At 43.7% G+C, this 27,781-nt stretch overlaps 1 long non-coding RNA gene across 1 annotated transcript in view; it reads right to left on the bottom strand.

Moving 5' to 3' along the window:
• LOC144824515 (uncharacterized) overlaps positions 1-27,365 on the bottom strand; it is a 66,990-nt gene extending 39,625 nt beyond the window's left edge. Inside the window, exon 1 of the long non-coding RNA XR_013608992.1 lies at positions 27,288-27,365. This is a non-coding gene — a long non-coding RNA (uncharacterized LOC144824515). The remainder of the gene's footprint in view (positions 1-27,287) is intronic.
• Positions 27,366-27,781: the final 416 nt, after the last annotated feature.

Here is a 27,781-nt window from a genome sequence, read left to right as displayed (position 1 = left end):
CTGGGTCTAGCAAATGACCCTTGATATGGGTTTGCTAGTTGGAGACCATAGGCAGCTAGATCTCGTGCCAGGTCAGCAGCCCCTGTGTCTAAGTGATCGTCAAAATGGATATTGAGGTCCCCTAGCACAGTGAAGTTGGAAGTGGAGTGGGCAAGAGCTGATATGGAATCCAGTAGGGAGCTAGCAAAGGGGCCAAAATGGCCGGGGGGGCGATACACCAGAATTCCTGTCAACGAGGTTACCGGAGACAGACGGATGTTGAAATGGCAGCTCTCTGAATCCTTGATGTAAGCATCGCTAATTCTGCATGGGAGAAACTCTCGATGCAGAATAGCCAGTCCGCCTCCTCTGCCACAGGGGCGTGGCTGGGATTGGATGAGAAAGCCCGGAGGCAGAGCCATGACTACATCCGAGTCAGAGTGCGGTGTGAGCCACGTTTCTGTTAAGAACAGAATGTCTAGCTCATGGTCATCAAGCAGATGGTTAATGAGCAAGGCATGCATAGGGAGCGACCTACAGTTCAGTCCTGCTAGTTTCAGGCCAGAGTGTGTGAGTGGCCCTTGAGTCAATTGTAGTTTGACCGGAGTGCAGATGGCACAGTTTGTGAAATTTCCACCTGAGTCATAAACATAGTTACAGTGTGTGCTTTTGGTGGGTCTGAGACTAAGTAAGTCACGTCTTGAGTAACTCACCCTCTTGGGATGTCCGTCTGGCAGAGCTTCTGGCCTTGGGCCCGGTCGTGCGCGGACGGGCGCAGACGGGCTTGCCTTAGGCGCGCCTTCGGCGCGCAATCGTCGCGCCCGCTGCGCTCGTCAGCTGCGCGTCCTGGTCATGCACATATTTTATGCTACTTCCGGTGAGGGGCGAGGGGGCGTGGCCTGGAAGGGGGGCGTGGCCTCCAGTTTCAGCACGCTGGTGCCAAACAACGATCACTGGCGGTCTTTCAGCAGTAAGTAAATCGGCTGCTTTCAACCCCAGGCTTTCAGCAAAGCAAAGGTGTGTTTTTAAAAGTATACACAGTATTCAGGGTGACACAAATATTTTTAAAATGAACACAGAGCCTCGCTCCCGGCTTCCGCCTCAGGAGCACAACAAACACAATTACCTGGCGCCCTAGGACGGCGTCTTAAGTATGGTTTGTGGGAGGGGGCGTGGCCTGGAAGGGGGGCGTGGCCTCCGGTTTCAGCGCGCTGGCGCTGGCGCCAAACAACGATCACTGGCGGTCTTTCAGCAGTAAGTAAATCGGCTGCTTTCAACCCCAGGCTTTCAGCAAAGCAAAGGTGTGTTTTTAAAAGTATACACAGTATTCAGGGTGACACAAATATTTTTAAAATGAACACAGAGCCTCGCTCCCGGCTTCCGCCTCAGGAGCACAACAAACACAATTACCTGGCGCCCTAGGACGGCGTCTTAAGTATGGTTTGTGGGAGGGGGCGTGGCCTGGAAGGGGGCGTGGCCTCCGGTTTCAGCGCGCTGGCGCCAAACAACGATCACTGGCGGTCTTTCAGCAGTAAGTAAATCGGCTGCTTTCAACCCCAGGCTTTCAGCAAAGCAAAGGTGTGTTTTTAAAAGTATACACAGTATTCAGGGTGACACAAATATTTCTAAAATGAACACAGAGCCTCGCTCCCGGCTTCCGCCTCAGGAGCACAACAAACACAATTACCTGGCGCCCTAGGACGGCGTCTTAAGTATGGTTTGTGAGAGGGGGCGTGGCCTGGAAGGGGGGCGTGGCCTCCGGTTTCAGCGCGCTGGCGCTGGCGCCAAACAACGATCACTGGCGGTCTTTCAGCAGTAAGTAAATCGGCTGCTTTCAACCCCAGGCTTTCAGCAAAGCAAAGGTGTGTTTTTAAAAGTATACACAGTATTCAGGGTGACACAAATATTTTTAAAATGAACACAGAGCCTCGCTCCCGGCTTCCGCCTCAGGAGCACAACAAACACAATTACCTGGCGCCCTAGGACGGCGTCTTAAGTATGGTTTGTGGGAGGGGGCGTGGCCTGGAAGGGGGCGTGGCCTCCGGTTTCGGTGCGCTGACGCTGGCGCCAAACAACGATCACTGGCGGTCTTTCAGCAGCAAGTAAATCGGCTGCTTTCAACCCCAGGCTTTCAGCAAAGCAAAGGTGTGTTTTTAAAAGTATACACAGTATTCAGGGTGACACAAATATTTTTAAAATGAACACAGAGCCTCGCTCCCGGCTTCCGCCTCAGGAGCACAACAAACACAATTACCTGGCGCCCTAGGACGGCGTCTTAAGTATGGTTTGTGGGAGGGGGCATGGCCTGGAAGGGGGGCGTGGCCTCCGGTTTCGGCGCGCTGGCGCTGGCGCCAAACAACGATCACTGGCGGTCTTTCAGCAGTAAGTAAATCGGCTGCTTTCAACCCCAGGCTTTCAGCAAAGCAAAGGTGTGTTTTTAAAAGTATACACAGTATTCAGGGTGACACAAATATTTTAAAATGAACACAGAGCCTCGCTCCCGGCTTCCGCCTCAGGAGCACAACAAACACAAAGTGGTTGCGCACTTTACCAAGGTAACAATAACTCCCCAATACCGTGGAGTGATTGTAAGATGCGGTTTCTCGTTTCAGTACACCGCGGAGAACACCCTTCGTTTGCCAGCTCATGGGGCACGCTAGAAGTGTCTAATCAGTATGTATAAAACCGTTTGATTCTGCCACATGTGTGAATCGCGTTTGCTTGTATAAAATCCCTACAGCTAACGATTGAAAGGGGGTCAACGACTGTCCCTGTAAATACCCGTTTTTTCGAAGCCATCACATTACTATAATCAGCAGATAATCCCCTGTATTCCCTTGTTTGGTGTGTGTATTTGGGTGCATTGAGACTTGAGTGTACGTGTTTTTTGAGATGGGATGAGCTCGTCCACAGATCTTGTGGTTGAGAATCCCAAAAATATATATGAACCATATGACGAATTTTGCCATCATGATGGACACAACCAATCTTGTGTTCCAGTGTACATTAAACTAATCAAGTAAGCGTATATCTTATATGGACACGCAATGACAATATGATCTCCGTGGATAATAGACATCGAGTATCATTTGAATGGATAAATGTAAGACTGATTTACATGTTTTCTGTGCTTTTTCCTTCCCCTTTTCCCTTTTCTTATTACAGAGACCACATCAGGTCGGATTTTTTTCACGCTTCCTCCAGGGCCCACTCATGCCTGGAAGCTTAACTAGGTAGCCGATTTTTGCTACTCAGTTATAGGACTATAGGCATATACTCTTTAGATTTTGAAATTGAGTTTATTTTTCTTTGTCGGGACCATCAGAGGTCCTGATGAGTAAGTAGCAGGGGACTACTTACGAAACATGTTGACCAGGTAGCAAGCAACTTGCTCTACCTACACAAACCCCCTTTTTAACGTTCCCAGCCAGAGAACTTAATTAATTAAATTGTTTCTACTAGCCAGGGAATTTTTAATTTTTTCTGCATTCACTTATATAGGTCCCTACCCTTCACTGATATCACCTCACTGCACTACACATAGCCTATCGTCACACCAACTAGTGCTCCCACATAGCTTGTAGATCGTAGCACGCCCGCCCCATAGAGGGACGGGAAGACCCCCATGATGAAGCATGACACTAAAGGGTTTCTTAGTGTGTGAGGGGTATTTTAAAAGCACATAGTGCCCTCATCTTGTCATTACAAGATAGGGCCGCGTCTCACATTTTTTGAACCACCATCACCAACATTAAGTTTATTCACTTGTACACATTGATAGAATCCCGTGACTGAAAAATAGCCATGCAAACAGCATATCCTATGTGAGGTGAAAAACAGCTGTGCTACTTGAAGACAGCCTTAAATCGCCAGCCAGCAGACGGACTCCATTGTGAAAACCATATGGACAGGGATTGCCAAATACGCAGTCCATACCCAATAAATTGAAAGCACAGACATCCTGTGATTCTCTACAATTAATGTAAGCTTCCCGGGCCCAGATTCACATAACTAACTTAAGACAAAATCCTAAACTTACTAAAAAAAATGTATTCACAGAAGGCACTTACTCATTTTGGTATTCACAGAAGGCACTTACTCATTTCGGTATTCACAAAAGTTAGGATTCCTAACTTTAGGACTCCTAAATGCCTTCTGTGAATTCCGAAAGTCTTAAAGTTAGGATTTTTCTCAGTTTAGGAGTAGAAAAGTTAGGACTCCTAACTTTAGGACTCCTAAATGCCTTCTGTGAATACCGAAAGTCTTAAAGTCGGAATTTTTCTCAGTTTAGGAGTAGTAAAGTTAGGACTCCTAACTTTAGGACTCCTAAATACCTTCTGTGAATACCGAAAGTCTTAAAGTTAGGATTTTTCTCAGTTTAGGAGTAGTAAAGTTAGCAGTGGCGGCTAGTGAACTTTTAAAGTAGTGAGACGTACTGAATTTAGTTACATAGCTGAGGGAAGGGAATTCAACACAACACTCGTGCGTGCACCGGGGCCCGACGGAGGGGGCATGAGTAACTGCTTCAGATAATCCATAGTTTCCTAATCAGAGCAGAACCATCTCTGGAACACGTGAAACACATAAATACCTGTAGATGTATCAGGTTGCTTAGATGCATACTCACAAATGCACAATGGGAAGATAGGTGCTATTTCATAATGCGCTATTGTTTATGTAAACATTATGCACTCAGCACTGTAGGGATCTTGAATCTTGAGAATGGATAATGTCTGGGGCTTTAGGACATATTAGTGACCACACATTCACGTTTGGGTTATTGCCAGACGAACTTATAATAATATGGATCTTATAGTCATATATAAGTATTTAAGATTGAGGTATTATGCAGTGCTGTGTGCAAAGTGCACTTTGTATTATAAAGTCTGTAATGTTACGAGATTAACTGAATTGCACACTAACTAAGTTTGAAATACGGTAAGATCTATAGAAACGCTAATGGACTAAGGTCCTTCTATGTCAGATAAGATTGATGCCAGAAGAAACGAAGTGAGAGATGTCATCCGTAAACAATTTGTAGAAATGCTGTAAAAAAAATACTACAAACATGGCGCTCGTAGTGACACTGTGTCTGACAATGCCTAAACCTTTAGTGTGCCCGAAAACTTATAACACACTCGTGACATCAGGCATCGCTAAAATGTTAAACAATGTGCTGCTTTGAAGGGGTGGATATACATTATTCTCCTCTTAAGTAGGATCAGGAGAGAGTCGAGGCTTGACTGTATTTTACTCAAAGCGGTCTTTTCACGTCTTCTGAAAACGTGAAAGTTTCAATAAACTACCAAAATGGCGCGTGAAGTACGTTCTTTCGTTATTAAAATGGAAAGGTAGCCTGTTATAATAATAAGTAAAAACGGAGGATAATATGTAAAGCACGATGGTTGAATCTGGTTCTAAGTGAGAAGTTTTACTCTCCTGGTTTCTGGAGATAACACTATTTCAATTTGTGTCCTGGATAGATTTCCAAGTTCAGTTTTTGCTATTTGATGCTTTTAGGTCATAGTTTTTTAGTTTTATATTTAACGCGGGGTTTCTGCAGTCGTGTCAGGATGGTATTATCCATCCTGACACGACTGCAGAAACCCCGCGTCCCGCCGCCGGAAATCGAGAGCCCTGTTAATTTCGATTGGACAGGGAGTTATTTTAAACCTCACCTTATCAACCCTATTGGAAGTAAATTAATAAGGAGATTACCTCTAACAAGATCCCCACATCATGAGGATTGCGTTATCGTAGTATCAAGTAACCAAGCCCTCTCTTGGCCTAAGTGATTCATTGATTCCGGTCGGCGGGATTAAATTATATTCTATTAAATTTTTCAGGAAATATAAAACTAAAAAACTATGACCTAAAAGCATCAAATAGCAAAAACTGAACTTGGAAATCTATCCAGGACACAAATTGAAATAGTGTTATCTCCAGAAACCAGGAGAGTAAAACTTCTCACTTAGAACCAGATTCAACCATCGTGCTTTACATATTATCCTCCGTTTTTATAAATTTTCGTGGCTGCTCCAGAAGAAGGCGCTGGTTCGCCGAAACGCGCGTAGAGAAATAACTTGCCACACTCTCTTTAACCCCCCTTTTTTTACCTTATATGTATCCATATAAACAATTGGATCTTTTTTATATGATGTTCTGAATTTTTTTATTTTTTTATTTTTTTATTGTGTAAAATTTATTATTGTTGATATTAATTTTGAAATGTGATATTGTATGTGTTTTGTCAATTCTGAATAAATTGTGGATTTTTTTAGCAAAAACTAACGTTGTAGCTCAGTTCCCTTCCAATTTCTATCCTCTGTGTTGCCTAGATTGTTACATATCAATTGTTTATTTTTCCCTGGTCTAGGAACCTCATTTCCGTGTACTCAGGGGGTCCTTGTTAAATATATGCCTATAATAATAAGTAACACATGGGTGACATATCCCTGTAAACCTACACTGAGTAGATCTCCCAGTAACTTTTCTACTCACATAGAAAATTATAAAGCTTTAGCACTAGGGCCCAGATGTAGGTAAAATAGATTTACCGATTTTAAATTACCGAATCATACCGATTCGGTAATTAAAAATCGGTAAATCTAAGGGGTTGAGATGTAGGAACATCCAGATGTTCCTGCTACCGAATCGGTAAAAATCTGTATTTACCGATTCGGTAAATACCGACCGGTAATGCCCCATTCATTCCTATGGGCTTTGAAGCCCATAGGAATGAATGGGGCATTACCGGTCGGTATTTACCGAATCGGTAAATACAGATTTTGACAAGGGTGCAGGGGGTGTCACTTTGACACCCTCTAGCACCCCCAAAAAAGATTCGGGGCCATGTGGCAGGCATACCTGCCCTAAGGGCAGGTCTGCCTGTCATATGGCACAGGTGTGCATGCACACATGTGCATGCACACCGGAATCGGTTTTTTACCATGAAGTTGGATTTCATGGTAAAATACCGATTCTGTAAGGCTTGTGGGACTCAGAAGAGTCCCACCTACATATCAAAAATACCGAATAGGTAAAAATACCGAATCGGTATTTTACAGATTCGGTAAATTTACCGATCGGTAAATTTACCGAATCTGTAAAATAATGTGTCCCTACATACCGATTACTGAATACCGGTCGGAAACGGCCGAAAATACCGATTTTCGGCCGTTACCGACCGACCTACATCGGGCCCTAGATTCTTTAAATGACAATGTACATAGACTACTAAGATGGCGCCTAGATATCGATACGGACTACAAGATTGCCATGCCAACAATATATACAAACTACAAAAATGGCGCTCGGGCGTCATTATGAACAAATTATACAATCAACCTTTGTAATTGAACCTAATTCGCGTTAATTACTCGCATCGCGAGGAGTATATAAGGGGCGACCTTAAAACAGTCATTTCAAACGAGTAAACGACTGCAGTGAGGCCGCAAGAAATTGAACACAGAGGTAAGGAGTGTTATGCTGGGCAATCTTTGAAATTCATCTAGAGAGAAGGGATGCCATTGCGCTACATGTCCTGTTCAAAAAGAAAAGGGAGAGTGTTAGTTAACATTTTTTCTTAGGAAATGTAAAACCCTCGATAAGGAAGGTTGTAAAGGCTGACAGTTGATCCAGCCACATTGTGACAACAGTTTTAATTTATGTAAATAGTGATAATGACACTTATACCTAAAATCTCTATGAGCATAAAGTAATGGAATCATACACAGCGCCCTTAGTATACCATTTTAAATATATACTACGAAGGGTGAGTACGCTTATATTTCCTGCATACTCATGTCATAGAATAATTGAGATATTTGAAACCCTGCAATATAGCGAATTTTTTGATACGCAAAGGTATGCACTTAGTTTCCTTTAGGTGCCCATATTCCTACATTCAACAAAGGAGGGGCAGTTTTTCAAGTAACTGTATGTTAGCGAATTGATTCACGCTTTCATAACTGGCATGACCATCACGGCAAGGATGGGACAAGATAAATAAATGGAAATTTAATTACCCATTTTTATAAGTAAGTGCATTAATAAAGGTATCAGAGAGATTCTTGACTAATTAGATTGATATATTGAATGTGGATAGATAGATTCTCTCTTCTATTATAGACAACAGTAGGCACTGATGCAAAGATATCGCCTTACAAGGAACTTGCGGTTAAGAGAAGGAGAAGACCCCTTGCTGCACTAATAAGAGCCCTATTATTGGCAACTCATGTAAGAAATTCATCTATTTAATTTTAGTGGTATAGACCACTCTAGTTAACTCAACTCAATATGACAATAGGCGTTTGTTTGCAAAAATAGATATGAAGAATTGTGTTTCTAACTACATGTATTTATTTTTAGATGGAAGATGCTATGTTTTTAACTGTCTGTCCTGAAGAAGGTGTATAAAAAGCACAAAAGACACCGAAACGCGTCGACAAGAGGACTATCATTGTATTGTGTTAATATTTTACATTTTTTATTTCTTTATATAAATTGAGTGTATATTTGCTATGTATGACATTATTGCACAGTAGACAGGGTCCATCAGAAAACTGAGATTTAAGATTGAGTCAAAACTGTTTGTATCAACCTTGGTGAGGACTATGTTCATTGATTTTAATTTTAATGAGGTGAATATCTCTTTTTTATGAATATGAAAAAAATATGAGTATTTTAATAATAATTAAAAAAAAACGAACCTTATCATGCAATGTTGTCTGGAGTTGTATAATGTTATAAACTAGAGGGTCTTGGTATCACTGTAGCAAATAACTGAATAGTACAGAAAGGAAACTTATTTTGTCTATTGTATTATATATGGGCTACACAGTGACCCACAGACTCCAATGAAGCCCCGGGGAATGGCACACAATGGCCCTGGTAGGTGCTGCATGGGGCGACCGGCAGATGCCCCTGCTTAGGCCCAGACCTCTCCTACACTATTGGTGTGTAATGCACGTTAGGCCGACCCTTTAATCTTATGTTTCAGCACAATTTAATTTAATTTAGAGCAATTTAAAAAAAAAAAAACTTACCTTGCCTCCGGGCCGGACTCCTGTGTTGCGCCTCCCGCTCTCTGAAAACAGCAAGCAGTAACAGCCTCCCTCCTTCCCCTAAGCCAATCACAATGCTGCAATGGCAGTGTTGTAATTGGATAGGCCGCCGTCCTTACAGGCGTCTTAGGGGAGGCCGTTTTTTTCATGCAGGCTGCGCTGCAGCCTACATGAAGAAAGTGGAGAGTGCTATGACTGGTTTGGCCGGCCCTGGGGCCAGCCAAAGAGTCAGCGCCCATAACATTGGGCTAGCCACTCCTCCCGGAACCACCCACCTGCCCGCCCACAACCCAGCTATCAGGCATACCCTTCTGCTTTCTCGCAGTGCGAGAAGCAGAAACGTAAAATGGTATTTATACCATTTTACGTTTCTGCTTCTCACACTGCGAGAAAGCAGTGGGGCAATGCCCCAACCTCCACGTGGTGGAACTGCCACTGAAAGTTAGGACTCCTAACTTTAGGACTCCTAAACTGAGAAAAATCCTAATTTTAAGACTTTCCCTATTTACAGAAGCCATTTAGGAGTCCTAAGGTTAGGAGTCCTAACTTTACTATTCCTAAACTGAGAAAAATCCTAACTTTAAGACTTTAGGTATTCACAGAAGGCATTTAGGAGTCCTAAAGTTAGGACTCCTAACTTCTGTGAATACCAAAATGGTAGTAAGTTTAGGATTTTGTCTTAAGTTAGTTCTGTGAAATGGGCCCCCCCCCGTGCCTAAAGGAAAACACAAAGACCCTGTGTAACATGGATGCCCTTGTAAAAGAGCTCCATTCCCTTCGGGTCAAGATCTGTCCCATAAAACTGAAAATCAAACCCATGTCTAAAAAACATACCCTCTTGCTATTAGAAACTAGCAGTCTCTAATAAGACGAAAGTATGTTGTTTTCAGTTTTAAGGGGCAAAACTGATCCGATGCACAATTAATATACACACCAGAAAGGCCAAAAAGTGAAAGATAAACAAGGCATTTTTTAAGCCTCAGCAAATAATGATAAACTACAAATCAGCTGTTGCGGATGAGCATTAGGAGCTAGGAAACAGAATGCATACATTTTAAATGTACAAATACACAGCTGCCCAGTTTTTGGTAAATTACAACTTACCTGTGCTTATCTCCAAAAGAATACTCAGTGAGGCCACAAATAAACCAGGAGATCACTGCTGCAGGTTTAAATAATACATTAGAAGTGATGCAATGCCACCATAAAAAATAACCTCCTCGAGCTCCCTAGAGCTGGAGTGTGAGAAATGTGTGCTCAGTGAGGGGGCGTCAATTTGCCCGCCATTTCGGACTACAATCCGTTCCCACTATTTTCCTGACCACGCTTTACCTCAAAGCAATTCGGAAACAGGAGCTGTGAAATCCTAGAGCTGCAGGTTGCTGAAAAACGCATCTGAGAAGGGCAAAGAAGAGCAGTCATTCTCCTATTTCGCATACCTCTTCGATTTTCAGGCTGCGTAACCCTCGCCTGTTCCTAATAATGTCGATACAGGTAGGTGATGTCACTTCCTGGCTGACATCTTTTCCCACGTCACCAAATGTCCGCCCCAAAGTGCTTTAGAAACGTGCTTGAGATGCATGTAGGCAACTTGTACATTAGTGGTCCAGCTGTTGCAGGTGTGCACATGTGGCATACATACATGCCCTAAGGGCATGTATGTCTGTCACATGGCACAGGTGTAAATGCACACATTTGCATTTACACAGGAATTTCTTATTTACCACCAACCAATAGTTTGTGGTAAATAACGAATCCTTAAAGCACAAAAGCACTCTTTAAAGTGCTTCCTACATCTCATTTACCGATTCGGTAAATACCGAATCGGTAAATGATGATTCGGTAAATACCGAATCGGTAAATACCGATTCGGTATTTACTGAATCGGTAAATATACCACCTACATAGGAAAAGGCTATTACCGACCGGTAAAAGCCTACCTACATCTGGCCCTTAGTTTGTAGAATTCCGATTTTTTTCAGCAAAACTAACCTTATTTTTATTTTCTTTATATTAAATGCCCTTAATGGAAGTTAGTTGGAGAAGGTATTTCTCTCGATGTTTTCGATCTCTGCAAGAGTTTTCTGTGTCATCAAGTCTAGATTGGAATGTGCAAGAACGAGGAAATGGGTGCAAAACAGGAACTGTGACATTTGTTTGAAGAGCAATGAAACTGTAAATGATTATACGCTCGCACCAAGGGATGATTTATGCATACAAAATTAGAAAAAGAAAGTGAGTTTTTTAGAATAAATGTCTAAGCAAAGGCAATTTGAGGTGGGAGACACTAAAATACAGTTGTGTGTGCCTTCAAAAAATCAGGAGTCTCCCACCTTAATCTAGTCTATTGGTACTTATGTTTATGTACCAATTAAGATACGCATATCTGACTTTTTCTGTGCAGCACATTACGTCTGGAACTGATAGTTTCACTTTTGATGACTTAAAAGCCCAGAACGCAACAAGCAATTCAGAAGAGATAAAATGTTGAGGGAAGCCACGGATAGTTATACTTTACAGAAATAGCATGTATCTTTCTCAAACACTGTAACATTCTCCCTAACTTAAAGATAACCAGTGGCTGCTCAAAAATGAATAGCATTACCAGTAGGAAATTTATAGAACGTCGTACCCTCATCAAGTGCGTAGTAGTCACCTTGGAACTTGTGTAAAGCACTTGATCTGGTGCCTCTCTCTTTATGTGGTACCAAATTCTTCCAGTGACTTAAATATTATAAAGTACAGTTGTGGGTACAGCATTCTGTTCATAAATGCAATGTATTTTGAATTTCGTTAAAAGGTTCATACTTACCATGGTAAAAGGCTATCACATAACTCTAAACTGCAATATGAGCGTTATTAATATTTCCAAATGTAGTGGCAAGCCTCAGCACCACTGCACTAATTACAAAAGCAACCTTAGGAGTGAACAGGTATGCTGCTGTCATCCTTCACTCTCAATTGCCTGGTCTGTTCCGTAACGGCCTCACACATAGTTGCTGGCCTTAGAGATCAAAGTGTCAAAAGGTTGGGGTTACAATAGGAGGTCCTCCGCCATGCTTAGCTATTGCTGTGCTTCAATTAAGATCAACATCTTCTTTATGAAGATTGGGTTCTGTTTGGATTTGTGTGGTTAGTACTCTTTACGTTCAGTGGCCTCAAACAGTTCCCAGAAGTCCTGGAGAGTGGGGTTCAGGATTTTGAACATTGTGTGCCGTGGCTTTTACAGGAGTTTTGAGGGCCCTGTCCTTCCGCGCAGGTTCATGGTGTAGGAAACTGGCTCTATGTATACTACATCAAAATGAGGTATAGTGTGTATTGAGTCCAGTTGACTCCAGAGGTAGGCAGAGGTTAAAGTTAGATGGAAACTTACTCTCTATTTGTGGTAGAGTGGTCGAGCAGTATCAGAGGACAGTGTTAAGCATTTGATGTACACATTCAGTCAGCAAATTTATTTACACACTCAAGAACTGAACTCTAGGCCAATAGTTTTTTAATAAAAATATATACTGTTGTTTTATTTTTAGAACCAAGCAAGCCTGGCACAGGAAAGCATTAAATACTTTTTATTAATAAGTTGCTGAATATAGCACAGTTTGAATTTGCAATAGAAATTGTACTTTGTTTGATTTACAGGGGATGCAGTAGGTTGCAACACTTAGCAAATACAGTACACTGAAATAAATAGGCTTTTTCAGTAAAATACAGGTAAGTTACTGTTTACATTACTTTTCTAACTCGGTGCTGGATACCGAGATTCAGCACTGGGACATTTCCTGCAAACAGGTAAGTAAATACGTTTTGGTTATTCACACAATTTTTTAAGAATATCTTTAGATTTCAAAACTCCACACTTAGAAACTTTTTTAGGAAAAACAGTCAATGTTATCCTACGGAGGAAAAATAGGTTATAGGTTCAAAGGTAAGTTATCGTCTGTGGGAGTTAAGTTTCTGGAGTTAGACTCAGTGGTCCCCCAGGGTCAGTGATGCACTTTTGTTTCACCCTCAGCGGGACCAGGGAGGCCGGGGGCAGAGTGTTGAGGCCCAATGTTATCCAATGGGGGATTGGGGGCCTCCGGTTGGTGGCTGCTGGCAAACAGGCCACTGGGTTGTGGGAGCCAAGCTCCTAGGGTTTAGGTCAGGGCAAATGTAGCACAAGAGGTGCACCCTCAGCAGCACTGGGGCAGCTGGGTGCAGAGTGCTGTTTCGACGTTGGGCGCTGTGTTGTTTTCGATGAAGTACCTCCGGTTTGCAAAAGCACTGCAGGCAGGGAGACGAAGGACTTCTGATGGCGACCACCACTTGGAGAGGTACGTTGGATGTTATGGGTTGGTTAGGCACCATCGGTTGGGCACACTAGGCCGTGGGGCGTCGGATGCAGGGGTGCCTATGGGGGTCGGATCTTCTTACCAGCTCCTGGTCGCGGTTAGGGGGGCCTTCTGGATTTAGGCTGCAGGGGTCGGCTGGAGGCTTGAGGCAGGTCAGGGGTCACTGGAGCTCGGGTCAGGATCGTCAGACCTCCTAGTGATGTTTTGCAACTCAAGCTTGGGACGGGTTTGGCGGGTGCAGAGTGGGCTGGATTCGTGGTCTCTGGCTACTGCCAGAGGTTGCAGTTGAACAAATCCGGTGTTCACTGGAAAAGCAGTCTTTGGAAGTGAAGGCAGGCAGGTCCTCCGTGATTTTTGAGGTTGCTGGCTGGAGGACACACCGGAATTTCGCAGGAGCAGGTTCGAGGGGAGACAGGCCGGTAGGGCTGGGGCCAAGACAGAGGCCGTCTTCCTCTTGTTGGCTGGCTGTACAGCTGTTCGGTCCTTCTTCTTTTCTTCTTGTTTCTTATCTGGCTCCTAGGAAGCAAAGTTCAGGGTGCCCCTAAATACTAGATTTAGGGGTGTTACAGGTGGGTAAAGAGCAGGGACCAATGGGTCCCTTCCTAGTGGGAGGGGGGCAGGAGCCTGTCCCTGGTTGGTGGGTCCCCATCCTCAAGATGGCGGGGACTCAGAGTTGTGCTTCACCTCGCCTCCCCCACCTGAGGGGTGGAGTTGGCAGAGGTGGGCACACCTCTTTTCCTCACTTGTTTTTCCCGCCGGCTTTCCCGACCAAAGTGGGGAATAGAACCAGAGGGGCCCAGCTGCTGAAAGCAGAAAATGGTCTGGGGAGGCTCACAAAGTTGGCTTGCCTTTGAAGCTTCCCCTTCGTGAACCCTGCCCATCCTGGGGGAGTGATTTGGCACTTTGTCCCAGGATGTGCATTGTTTTAGGCCCCAGAGAGCAGCAAGGTCTCGACCCTGGGCTCCAGAAACATGTCTGGTGGTGGGAGCTGAAAGCAGCCACCCATCTTGGACACTAGTAATGGGTTAGTTTTCAGGGGGCATCTCTGAGATGCCCTCTGTTTGCATTTTTCATAAAATAGCACACTGGTATCAGTGTGGGTTTAATGTGCTGAAAAGTTTGATACCAAACTTCTCAGTTTTCCGTGTAGCCATTATGGTGCTGTGGAGTTCGTAATGACAAGGTCCCAGCACCATATACTCTTAAGGGCACCTACAATGTCTAAGAATGGGCTTAGACACTGTAGGGGTACAGGGCTCATGCACCTGTACCCTCACCACTGGCATAGGGCACCCAGCTAGAGGGGTGACTGATCTATGCCAGGGCAGTGGGTTGTAGGCATGGCACACAGGGCTGTGTGCCATGTCAACTCTTTACTTTGTTCTGCACCAAAACACACAGCCTGCAAAGGCAGTGTGTGTGTGTGTAAAGGTACAGGGCCTCTAAGGGTGGCACAATAAGTGCTGCAGCCCTTAGAGGTCTTCCCTGGTCATAGTGCCCTGGGTACCTATGGTACTTTTTACCAGGAGCTGACTTTTGGCCAGAGATGCAAATTGGGTTCGTTTTGAAGAAAAGAACACAGACCATGGGAACCTGATTGGCAGGGACCCAGGACACACCAAGAAAAAGTGCATCAGTAGTCTGACAAAAAGTAGGGGGGTTACTGCAACAGAAACCCACACTCCAACACATGGTTCCAGAATGAGATTTACTGTTGGTGGTAAACGTTTTACTTAATACATCATTTGGGAGCAATTAATATTATGAGTGACCAACTTGTAGAGTACACTCAACAACCTGGATTGTCTCTCCACATTATTTAATACCTGTCCTTGTTATTGAAACCAAGGTTTTGATTTTTGTCCAGTTTTTACTGAAGTGGATGAAAGAATCAGTCACCATACAGAAATTCAAACAAGTGGCTTGCAATTCCCTACAACAAGCATTTGGCTGACTGGGCTGACTTAGAACAGGGACTATTTGCACGAGGGTCAGGTGCTCAGTAAAAGGCTGCTATTTTCCTCTAAATAATCGAATACTGGCTTCTATAAGTTACAGTCGCGTACTGCCAGAAACTCTCTTTCCCTCCCATACAATCTTTTGACAGTATTTTTTCCTTTCATCCTTTTGCTCAAGATTGTGTTATACAAATACCAAATATATACACTAGGCATGGGAAAAGTTAGGTTGCCATAATTTACGTAATTTGTGGAAATTTACGTCTGCTACATGAAATTATGCAACATTGAACGTGCAATTTGTGGTAAAAATTTACCGCAAACGAACGGGAACAACAGAACGCGAGTAGCTGTTGTTCACTGTGCATTTGTGTAAATGCAGCCTTGAACCAAATATTGACACATTTCATAGCACAACATAGTACAAAATTATGGATTTGCATTTCAAGTAATCAAGGCAATTTTTTGCCATCCCCTATATACATGTAGATATACATGATTTAGACAGACTATTTTCATGTAAAAGATAGAAAATGCAGTATTAATTGCAAGCAGTGATAAAGTCAATCGGTCTGACGTTTGATTAGAAAAGTGCTTTGTAATTGGAGGGCGAGAAGGTGTATAGTTATTTATACACTGGGATGTTCTTTGTAACCATCTCTCTATGTGATGAAAATAGAGGCAGGTGAATATGCACCCTTTACCCACAAAGTCTGGAAACACCACCATCTATGAAGATGCTGACGCTTCCCAGGATCACCAAGGCAAAGGTTTATCCCCTTACCCTGAAATGTGTACATTGGACTTTTTTCCATCCTCAGGGTGTTCCAGCCTTTGGTTTTCCAAGGTAGGACAGTTGACATGAAAAGGTGGAGACTGGGGTGACGCTCCAGTTCTGGAAGCAATTTCTATAAGGAAGTGGAACCAAGTGACTTAGCTCGGTAGCTGGAGATGGTGCATAATGTTAGACTCAGAATCTAATTAGCAAACATGTTTCAGGTAGGGTCTCTGTTGGAGACCACAGCCACCCAACGAAGGTCGCCACACTAGGTTTCTCACTGCTGCAAAATTCTGCTGAAGCTGCTATTTTGTTTAATTACTTTGCAGTATCGCACTTTGCACAATTAAAAAATGATGTAAAGTTCCAAGTGGCTCGAGCCTGTAACCCCTTTTAAAATGTCAAGTAGCTAAATTTAGCAATTTCACAGAACGTGCTGTATAATTTTGCATTCTTTGAATGTATACTTTGTTTTACCCAGCAGCATGGTTTAAAACAATACTGCCCAATAATGTTGTACTCCATCGCTGTTTAATTCCATTGACTCTACCTACAATTGATCTAGGGGAATCAAAATTAACATGTTTTGAACATTTTATTACAATGTACTTGTTAATAAGGATTATTATAAATAAAAAGGATGTAAAAGAAAAAAAACTCAACATATTTACCTGAGACTTTTTTTCATAGTCTTGTGAAGCACTCTGTATGCTAATTTGCATTTAATGAACACTCATTTAATACCTAAATAGTGTTCACTGAGTAGTAATTAGGAGATAATTCTGAAATCACTCAGCATGTTGGACCTTTCTGACAAATAATTAAAGCAAAATAGTGTGTATATTCTTGAGGTAATTGGAAATCATTCCTAAAACACCAGGAGCAATTTCATCATGTTAAAAAGAAATTATGCTTGTGGAGTTTTGGATGCTTATTTTAAAATTATCCTCACATCATCAAGAACAACAGGCCTATATGAAGTAATCAGATACTCATTCTTAAATCCTCCTGAAGTCATCAGGAATAGTCACACCTTGTGTAGTCATTGGATACTCATTTTGAAATCCTCTTGAAATCATCAGGAATAGTCACACCTTTTGAAGTCATCCGATACTCATTTTTAAATCCTCCTGAAGTCATCAGGAATAGTCACACCTTTTGAAGTCATCAGATACTCATTTTTAAATCCTCCTGAAATCATCAGGAATAGTCACACCTTTTGAAGTCATCAGATACTCATTGTCAAGTCATTCGCGAATCATCAGGCTCAAGTTTCTAAGCTCTGCTGATGACGTCAAGAGCTTGATGATGACTGATGATGTGAAAATGACTTCTACAGTAGTTGAATGATCATCCAATGACTCTTGGATGGCTTCTAAAGTAATCTTGTTTGATCTGGGTTACAGGCACTGTAGAAAACCCTATATTGTTTCTCACAGAGCACTGATGAAGTTACCTTCGCCTGGACTCTGCTATTATGTGTGCTAAAACAACCTCTCTACATGAAAGTATTAAAATGAAGATACTACACATTCAGTATTTCTAAGGATTTAAAGCCACATTTCAATATTTAAAATACATGCTAGATTCCGCCAAGATGTGTATTGCCATGAACGTTGTTCCATTTGTTGCAAAGCTGTAGCTATCTATGAGCATAACTGTCATAAGTGCAAAGAAGGCAGCAATTTAGTCTAAGGAAACCCATGAAACAGTAAATATTTAGATGCATAAAACAATATCCTTTCAGTTTATTTAATGTGTCCCGTGCACATTGGATGGGTTTGGAACCTGTGTTGCCCAAAAGGTAACAACTCTGACCACTCATTCTTATTTATTGTACACATGTAGTGTGACATTGTGCTCATCACCACCAGCTACGAATGTTGAACCCAGCTGTCAGTCATTGCACATCGTTAATGACTGCCCAAGTCCACTGAACTTGCCAGAGCATGAGTAAGTGTCCCTGTGCTGTGTCCAAGATGTCTGGGTTCTGAGTAAACCTCAGCAGAGAGCAGATGGGCTAACTGAAGACCTTTTCTTACACATGCTAGTATCCTTCAATATGTGCGATGATACTGGGCACCTGACGAGAGGGAACCAGAGAAGCATGCAACACTTCAGGCATTACACACTATGGGACATGGCAGACACCTGGTGTGTTGGCTCTACTATGGGTTTTAAACCCACCTTCTGATATCGCTCTCTTCCTTAAAAAGTAAATCGGAAGAGGATATTTTGCGTAAACTCTCGGACAAGGATTGGGCTGCTCTGTTAGCGTATCCAGCTAAGGTTTCTCAAAACTCGAGATTTAAATTCATCCAATTCTCCATTTTACAAAGAGCACACCTAACTCCACACAGTCAGCCAAATGATCCCGTTGCCACCCTCCACATGCACTCGCTGCCTTACAGCGGATGCCAATAGCCTGTTCGTGCTATGGTTGTGCCCTTCATTGTCTGCTTATTGGACAGAAATTTCCACATTAACAGAGCTTACAGGCATCACGCCCCGCGATACACCAGAACACTGTCTATTAGGGCTATATCCCAGACTGAAGTGCTCCAAAGTGGCATTACGCTTTATTGATCTGGCCCTTCTACTAGGGTGACCAACTGGCATGGGTGCAAATTCAGGACGGTGAGTGTAAAAATTCAGGACAAAGGGTCAAAATTCAGGATAAAACATCGGGACAAAAGCACGTTTTACAGACACATCAGAGGAGGTTGCACAATAGTATATAAGTAATCCCATCTATATCCAAACATATTGATTCATTTGCAGTCCTATCCATCATGTATCCTTCCATCCATCAATTCACTCATCCATCCCTCCATCCACACTTTCACTCATCCATCCATCCACCCTTTCACCCTATCCATCCATCCACTCATCCATCCGCTCTTCCACTCATCCATCCACTCATCCACCCAGCCATTTACCCTTTCACCCATCCAGCCATCCTTTCTCTTACTCATCCATCCACCCAGTCACTCATCCTTCCACACATTCACCTTTTCAGTCATCCATCCATCCTCCCTTTCTCTCTCCATTGACCCTTTCACTTCCGTCCTTCCATCCATCAATCAATCAATCAATCAATCATTTGTAAAGCACACTACATACCTGCGAGGGTCTCAAGGCGCTGGGGGGGGGGGGACTGATCGAACAGCCACGTCTTGAGTATCCTCCTGAAGGTCAGCAGGTCTTGGGTCTGTCATAGGCTCAGTGGGAGGGTGTTCCATGTCTTGGCGGTGAGGTGGGAGAAGGATCTCCCACCGGTGGATGTTCTTCCGATGCGCGGGATGGTGGTGAGTAAGAGGTCGGGGAGCGTAGCTGGCGGTTGGGGATGTAGAAAAAGAGCCGTCTGTTGAATAGGCTGGCCTGGTCTTGTGGAGTGCCTTGTGTGCGAGGGTGAGGAGCTTGAAGGATATCCTCTTGTTGACGGGGAGCCAGTGCAGGTTTCTCAGGTGGGGGGTGATGTGGCCGTGGCATGGTACATCGAGGATCAGTCGTGCTGAGGCGTTTTGGATGCCTTGTAGTCGTTTGATGAGCTTGGTCGGGGCTCCCGCGTAGAGGGCGTTTCCGTAGTGCACTCTGCTGCTAACGAGGGCCTGGGTTACTGTCTTTCTTGTATCTGTCGGGATCCATCTGTAGATCTTGTGGAGCATGCTGAGGGTGTTGAAGCAGGAGAAGGAGATGGCGTTGACTTGCTTGGTCATTGAGAGCGTTGAGTCGAGGATGATTCCCAGGTTGCCTGCGTGGTCGGTGGGTGTCGGGGCTGCCCCAGTGCCGTCGGCCACCAGGAGTCGTCCCAGGCTGAAGGGTTGGAGCCGAGGATGAGCACCTCCGTCTTGTCCGAGTTCAGCTTCAGACGTCTGGTCTTCATCCATTCGGTGACGGCCTTCCTTCCTTTGTGGCGGTTGGCTTTGGTGGTGGTGGGGTCCTTGGTGAGGGAGAGGATGAGCTGAGTGTCATCGGTGTAGGAGATTATGTTGAGGTTGTGCTGTCGGGCTACATGTGCGAGCGGGGCCATGTAAATGTTGAACAGCGTTGGGCTTAGGGAGGATCCCTGAGGTACGCCGCATCCTTCTACTCATCCACTCATGAATCCATTCATTGACCCTATCACTCATCCATCCACCCATTCACTCGCCGATCATCCACCCTTTCACTCATCCATACATCCGTTTGCTTATTATCCATCTATTCACCCTTTCATTCATCCACTCGCCCTTTCACTAATCCATCTGGCCATCCATCCATCCCTTCACTTTCCCACTCGCCCACCTTTACATATTAATTATGAGCTGAGCCTTTGTCTGCAGAGATGCATACAGAAGAGGACCATCAAGAATCTCACCCTTGCTGTAGTTCCTCAAGCAAGGGGTGGGTGGGGTAGGGTGCACTATGCCCCTGCACATAGGCAGTCTGTAAAAGTGGAAGTCATGAGTCATCCACGATGCACAGTGCCATGCCATGAGGTGACTGTGACATGGTATTGTTTCCAGGGCTTTAAGCAGGATGAAAAAAGGGGAGGGGGGGTTCCCTAAAGGGGGTGTTTGATGTAATCAAGGGCGTGGCTAATAAAAAATTAAGATAAAAATCTGGGCTCAGCATAATTTTCCGCCCTGACTGGTATTATGTTGTTTCTGTCATTGCATCCAGATATATAATACAGCAAGTATCATTACACTAACAACAAACCAGGACTATTGGCTTTGTCAATGATTGTTAGTTGCATAAAATAAAAATGCAGCAACCATGGCTTTGCATAAAATAAAAATGCAGCAACCATGGCTTCGTTGAATAGCCCCTTCTTTTCAACTTGTTTCACCAGTTTCTTTTAATGAACTGTTTCCCCAGGTAGCAGCATTGGCATGTTTGCACATTTCTTCTGTCTGACAGAATGCGCTGTCCTAGACTGTGGCAGGAAGAGGCCATCACATGCTGTAACAGCCCAGACTGGCCATTGTCATTCTGTATGTGGCAATCAGCCACAGACAGAATGACAAAGGGCGGGAGGGGCTGCTTTTGAGCTCCCAAAAAGAGTACGAGGCGGCCTCATTAGGGTGCTGAGGCTTCATGCAGGGAACAGTGCGGTTCCCTGCTTGCCCAAAATTACGGACAAAAGGCATCCGTAAAAGGGATCCTCAGGGACAACGGACGTGAGGTCCAAATTACAGACGGTCTGTGAAATTTACGGACGGTTGGTCACCCTACCTTCTACTAGCCAAGGGACTGATAACCAGACGCTGCAAGTCCCGGAAATCTCCACAGCTGATTCTATGGCCGGAGGAGGTTATACACTGGGGACAGGCAGAGAATAGCGCACTACAGCGGGACGCATATAGAGGATTGCGCAAGAGACCCATCTCACTCAAATGGGATGCTCTCCTGGAAAGGTTTCAATTACAAGATGAAGTCTCTGAAGAGGAGTAAGATGCAAGTTGTCCAAGCTACAAGTGAAATGGCTCTCGTACTTATACTGTAGTACCCCCTACTTCCTCCCTTACTACGAGGCTGAAGATGCACAGCGCCCTTCATGTTCACGGTTGTCTGGCATAATTATTATCCTGTACCGACTGGATACCAATTGTATCTCGCTACTACTTCATCATGCAACGGTCACTTAGGCTAAACACTGCCGTCTCCAAACTTGGTTAGACTAATAGATGAGTGACATCATCTAGTTGGTTGGAAGAGTGGGTGGGTAAAGTTAGTAATGCATTATTCTGTGGCAATGAGGATTTATGGACAGATGACTGTTACTTGATTAAGTTATGTATTATATATGACATGATTCTTCTGCACTACATTACCTATTTAGAACATTGTGACTGTAATAACAACAATGTGATACTATTTAATGCAATCATATTGGTGTTGAACAAAAAAAAACATATGATCAAGGCAGACTTAGCACACCTTAGATGAAGTTGGAGAGGATACGATTCTGGAACATACACACTAAGTATCCCGAAACACCAGATGCTGCTGCACTCAGTTGAACTACCTACATATGTACAATCTCATGCCACACAAATTAAACAGGATGCTTGGGACGTAGGATAAGGCATGACCCAGATGTAAGGTACACAATGTTTATTTCTTGCATATGACCTGGGTTTGTCCTGAAATAGAACAATTCTGGCAATTGGTGATATGTAAGCTGGAGCTAACCTTTCACCACACTGATCTCCTAAAGATGGAAATATGTTTATTAGTTTTGTATCCTATTCCAAGATAACTCCATAATTCTTAAGCTGGAAGGAATAAGACAGTCTAGGCTACCGTTGCATGTGAGATGTTGGTAACCTCAGTGTTGTGGATCTTAATGTTAAAAAGTGAATACATTGCCAGGTAAATGTTAATGAATATTGTTTGCAATGTACGCCGTGCCGCACAATTACAACTCTGTGGCGTCGTTAGGGACATGGAAGTTAAGAATGCCGGCTACTTCTGTAAATGGATATACAGACAGGAAAGCGCCAGCCAGTCAAACATGCTACTGCATGAATTTCCTGTGCGAAGTACCACATATAACGTTAATCCTGTTGTGTAAAGACTCGGATAGGCGTATACCCATTGTTATAAGTTGTTAAAACCAATAAAAAGCATTTTTTTTGTAAAGAGTTCTATTGGTAAGTGGCTAGTTTAGGGACCACTTGGTGGTGAGTAAACCCTTCAAGACATTTGGACTAACAGCACCCAAGGATGCTTCGCCCACAAAATCAAGACCACATGCTTTTGATATATGAATTCGCATTAGATAACCGTTTATTATTATTAGAATATGCAATTTGGCAATTGAAAGCAAAACCATTTGCCATCTTAAATTTTGAACTATAAATATAAAATCAGACCGAAACCATCAATATACTTTTCTTGTATCCCAAACTGAAATAAACTTCCCCAACATTTTCTTTACATCCTTCCCCTCAATTGTTCTCTATAAGTCCCCCCCCCCCCCCCACTAATGACTGGAGAAGCCCGCTCTAGACTTTTCCTCCCCGGAATTTTTGCCACCCAGGAAAACCAAAGAGTTTTCCTGGCCCCACCCTCTACCTAATATGAAGTGATTCACAATTTAGAAGTACACCACAAATTGACTTGTAACTCATGAGCCAGCATATCCCTGATTTCCATTAAATAATAAGCTATACCTAAGTTGGACAAATGTACTCCGTCCTCCCGAAAAAGGTGACCTTCTGTGCTTATTATATTATCGTGCGCAATACATTTGATCTGCATCACTGTACAAAATACCCTCATTGCTTTATTCAACTTTCTCCTTGCTTTCTCGACTGCAGCATGACATCCGGCATTTCTCCAAGATTGTCTATATACGAATTCAGTCCAGATGAGGCGAGTGGTCGGCCAATTGGATCTCAAGACCGCTAAATCTAATTGCATCCTCTTGATGAGCGTTAGACCAGATAAGTCCACCAAATCATTTTCTCCTAAATGGATAATGAAATAATCTGGGCAACCTCATACATGAAACATATTTGTGAGCGTCGGGAACAAATCAGCCCATTTCATATCTCCTTTGCCTTTCCACACCAATTCATGTCGTGCGCTGGGAATACCAAGAGATCTTCCATAAATCTGTTTCTCCGCAAAAAGAGCCGCCCATTTTACAAAAGAATGGCCTACCATCCACGTTTGCATTTTAAACCTTGCTGTAACTCCCCGAACAGTACCTAAATAAGAAAACAGAAATTAACCTACTGTAAAACTTGTCAATTGTCAATGCATAGTTATTTGCGTACATATCTTTTGTAACAACTGGATTTCCATCTGCCAATACGTTGCAATACGTCCAGTCCCAGGCCCAACCTAGCTGCTTCTGTAGCCGCCCCTTTTCTGAACAAATGCGTGGCAAAATTCTGCGGGTTCTCGCCTAGTAACGTTTAGGCTCTTCGCAATACCGCTAAAAATTGTATACTCGTTATTTTGTTCCCATTTTCGTGAATGAAAATGTGGCCTTGCTGAAAAGAACTTGAAGAAGAAAATTGTACCCATTCCTGTACTGGGCAGCAATGATCTATCCCGCTGTCATTCAGAAAAACCCATATACCCCTACCCAACTGATCAGCTTTTGACCTCCTAACCCATATACCTAGTTTGTGCTCAAAAACTGAAATCTCCTTGCTGCATAAACCTCGATCACTCCCCAAACCCAAAACTTCTGACACCCTGAATGTGCCAAAAAACATCCAAATCATTGCCAATCTAAAACGCCCCAATTCCCAAACATCATAACATAATAACGCCAGCTGCTCTAACAACTGTTGTAGTAGCTCAAACGTAATGGGGGCCCGTAACTGTTTAAAGTTAACTGTCCTCCTCTTGAGTCCCCTCAGCATTTTCCCAACCAAAATGTTATCTACTGGATCAAAACCCCACAACAATTGTCCATAAAATGACAAACCTGATAATTTCCCTGCAATAGTCGTGTGGGATAAACCTTTATCTATTAACATTAAAACAAAATCACAAATATTTGCACTCTCTGTATCTGCGGACCCTGTCTCACGTAAACCCTTCTTATAGTGCAAAAATTCTCTCCATGCTTGTACATAACTTCGTCTAGTCGAAGGGGCTATGGACTGCTCGACTAGCTGTACGATCCTCATTCCCCTAGGGCCCAAAGGTTGTGTGGCACCATCGTTTTGCTGACATCCGCCCCCGGCGCCAAATCTCGGAACTTCTGCCAATGAGAGCGAGAAAGGGCATCAGCAATGGAATTGTTAACTCCAGGGACATGCTTAGCTTTGAAATTCATATTGAACTGCAAACTCAATAGCATGAACATACTAAGCAATTGCAAAACTCTCACGTCTTTGGCTTTCTGGTTATTCACTAGATTTACCACTGCTGTATTATCGACGTGAAACAATACAGATCTATTTCGGAATTCATGACCCCATACCAACAGAGCAACAATCAAAGGGAACAGCTCTAAAAAGGCAATACTGCGGCCTTGTTGCTTCCAATGCTCAGGCCAACTTTCGGCACACCACCTCCCTTCCCAGAATACACCAAAACCACTTGATCCAGAAGCGTCAGAATAAATTTGTACTTGCCAAACGAAATCCTCCTCCATGAATTGCAATGGTATTCCGTTGAAACTTTCCAGGAAACATAACCACACTCTCAAATCCTCCTTAATTCCCTTAGTCATCCGAACTCTATGGTGTGGGAGAGAAGCACCTGATAACGCCATGCCCAATCGCCTACAAAATGTCCTACCTGCCCTCACTACTCTACACGCAAAGTTCAAATAGCCTAACAAGCACTGCACTTGTCTCAACTCAATCTTTCGTGCGTCTAGGACCGATAGTAAGAATGATCTGATTTCTTGTATCTTACCAGCTGGGAGGCGCGCTGTCATCTTCAGTGTATCGATCTCTATGCCTAGAAAAATCATTATCGGGCCCGGCCCCTCCGTTTCGTCAGGAGCCAATGGGACCCCTAAAGACTGAGCTTTCCCCACAAAAAGGAAATCATCTAAATAATGACAGCTGACACCTTTGGCACACACTTGAGAAAATACCCACTGAATAAACGTACTAAACATCTCAAAAAGCGCACATGAAGCCGCACAGCCCATTGGTAAAACTCTGTCCACATAGTATTGGCCTTGAAAAAACATACCCAGCAGTTCAAAATCAGAAGGGTGTATTGGTAGTAAACGGAAAGCTGATTGGATGTCACATTTAGCCATCTCCGCCCCTTCTCTCATCTGTGTCACTAATTTAATCGCTTCATCTACAGTGGTGTATGACACTGAAGTATCAATTGCTGAGATGAAATCGTTAATGGAGCCACCTTCTGGCCAGGACAGATGTTGTATCATCCTATACTCTCCCTTTGTCTTTTTCGGAATAACACCTAGTGGGGACACCATTAGATTTGGTAAAGGACAGTGCTGAAAGGGGCCCGCTATCCTGCCTTCCTGGATTTCTGCATCCAACTTATGACGGACCACCTCTGTCAACTCTTTAGCAGAACGCAAATTGTCAGCCCACCTACGATGACGGGGGCCCTGATATCCCAGCTTAAACCCATTATGGAACCCCCAAAACAATCTGGCTGCTGTGTGAGTATCTGGATACCTTTCCAACCAAGGCGTCAGACTTGACAGTCTAACTGGTGTATACGCCTTTTGGAAAAGCATGGAAAGGGGCGCCTCGTCCCCTATATGCCCAATTGTTCTGTTCATTAAATCAGTGCTGGTCACTAAACCTGTGGCCGCCAAAACCTCCCGCTGGGGAAGCACACTGCGTGAGTGGATGTCGCCCTTCACACTGTGAACATTCATGTTTAAAGCGACATGATTGTCTACTACACATTCCTCTATTGTAGTTCCAACAGGCCCCCGTTCCAGAGCTGATACCCCTTCCCCATACACCCGCCCCTGATTGAGCGGGATGCCACAGAAAGGGCCGTTAAGGAACTGGCAAACCGCTTGCCGTGTGTGTCGTTGCCAGTGGGTGAGACGTGGACATCCATTGTAGCCAAAGTCCTGAGTCCACATCCCCCCACGGCTTCTCAGCACATATACTAATACGAGCGCTAAATTCCTCGTCATAGTTCAACCATGAGTATCCTCCAAAATGCAGCTGCGCTTTCCTGACTATATCCATGCATTTATAGAGGGCAACTGACCTCTCAGGATATTTCTCGCAATAAATACTTGCATATATCAGGAAAGCCGAGGTCCAGTTTTCTATGGTACGAGGAACCCTGGGACGTCGCGCTAACTCCCATTCCTCTTCTATGGACCCCTCCTTAGCTTGCACATCACGGTGTAGTAACTTGAAAACGTCAACAAACTCGTGGTTCCATATCTTCTGTTTGGTTGTGTTTGTTAAGTGCGTCCCCAATGGCATCGCAAGACCCATGTAAGGAAGCCTTCGTTTAATATTAATGGATACTGTTTTATCAAAAACTTCGTCTTTTGACCGCCCTTCGTCTAAACTAGCTGGCTTATTCTGTGACTCTTCTGTACCTATTACGCTAAGCGGTGTCAGAACCCTTGATGATACAGACCCGTCTACCAACCCACTTTTCCCACCTTTCATTTCCACAACAGTTTTTTCAGTAGGTAAGACTTTCTCATTTCCCTTTTTTCTTTGCACATCATCCCACACTGCCCACCAATGAGGCTTACCGTAAGGTAACTGTTCTGCTCTTTGTTGCAACTCTGTCCGAGACATCCGCTCTTGATAATCTGTCGGTGTTAGTTCTGTATTAGAGGAGTCCGCACTTGACCTCTGAAACGATAAAACAGATGTTTGTGTTGCCCCTCCTCTTTTCCCCCTTTCGCTTTATATACCATACCTGAAACTGTTTGTTTAGAAACCTTTTTGCTATTAAAATTATCCTTGCCCCTTAATGACAGCCCATCCTGCTCCCTTGTACCCTGCCTAGAATTGTGCAGCATCTCACTTGTACTGGGACATACTCCATCCCCAACCCCGCCATCAAAGGTTGTCCAAGAAGAGACAGAACTCCGCTCCAGAGGTCTGCCCGACCGCACAAAATCTGCTCTAGAATCGCTAATATCGTTATACTTAAGCTCCTCAATTGTCGCTGGTACATTAGAGGTAGCCGCCTTAACAGATGGCACAGTAAACAAACCACCCATCTGCGTGTCATAAAGGT

Source organism: Lissotriton helveticus, chromosome 3_1, assembly GCF_964261635.1.
Source record: "Lissotriton helveticus chromosome 3_1, aLisHel1.1, whole genome shotgun sequence".
NCBI classification, from domain to species: domain Eukaryota; kingdom Metazoa; phylum Chordata; class Amphibia; order Caudata; family Salamandridae; genus Lissotriton; species Lissotriton helveticus.
This window is presented reverse-complemented; position numbering and strand designations above follow the sequence as displayed.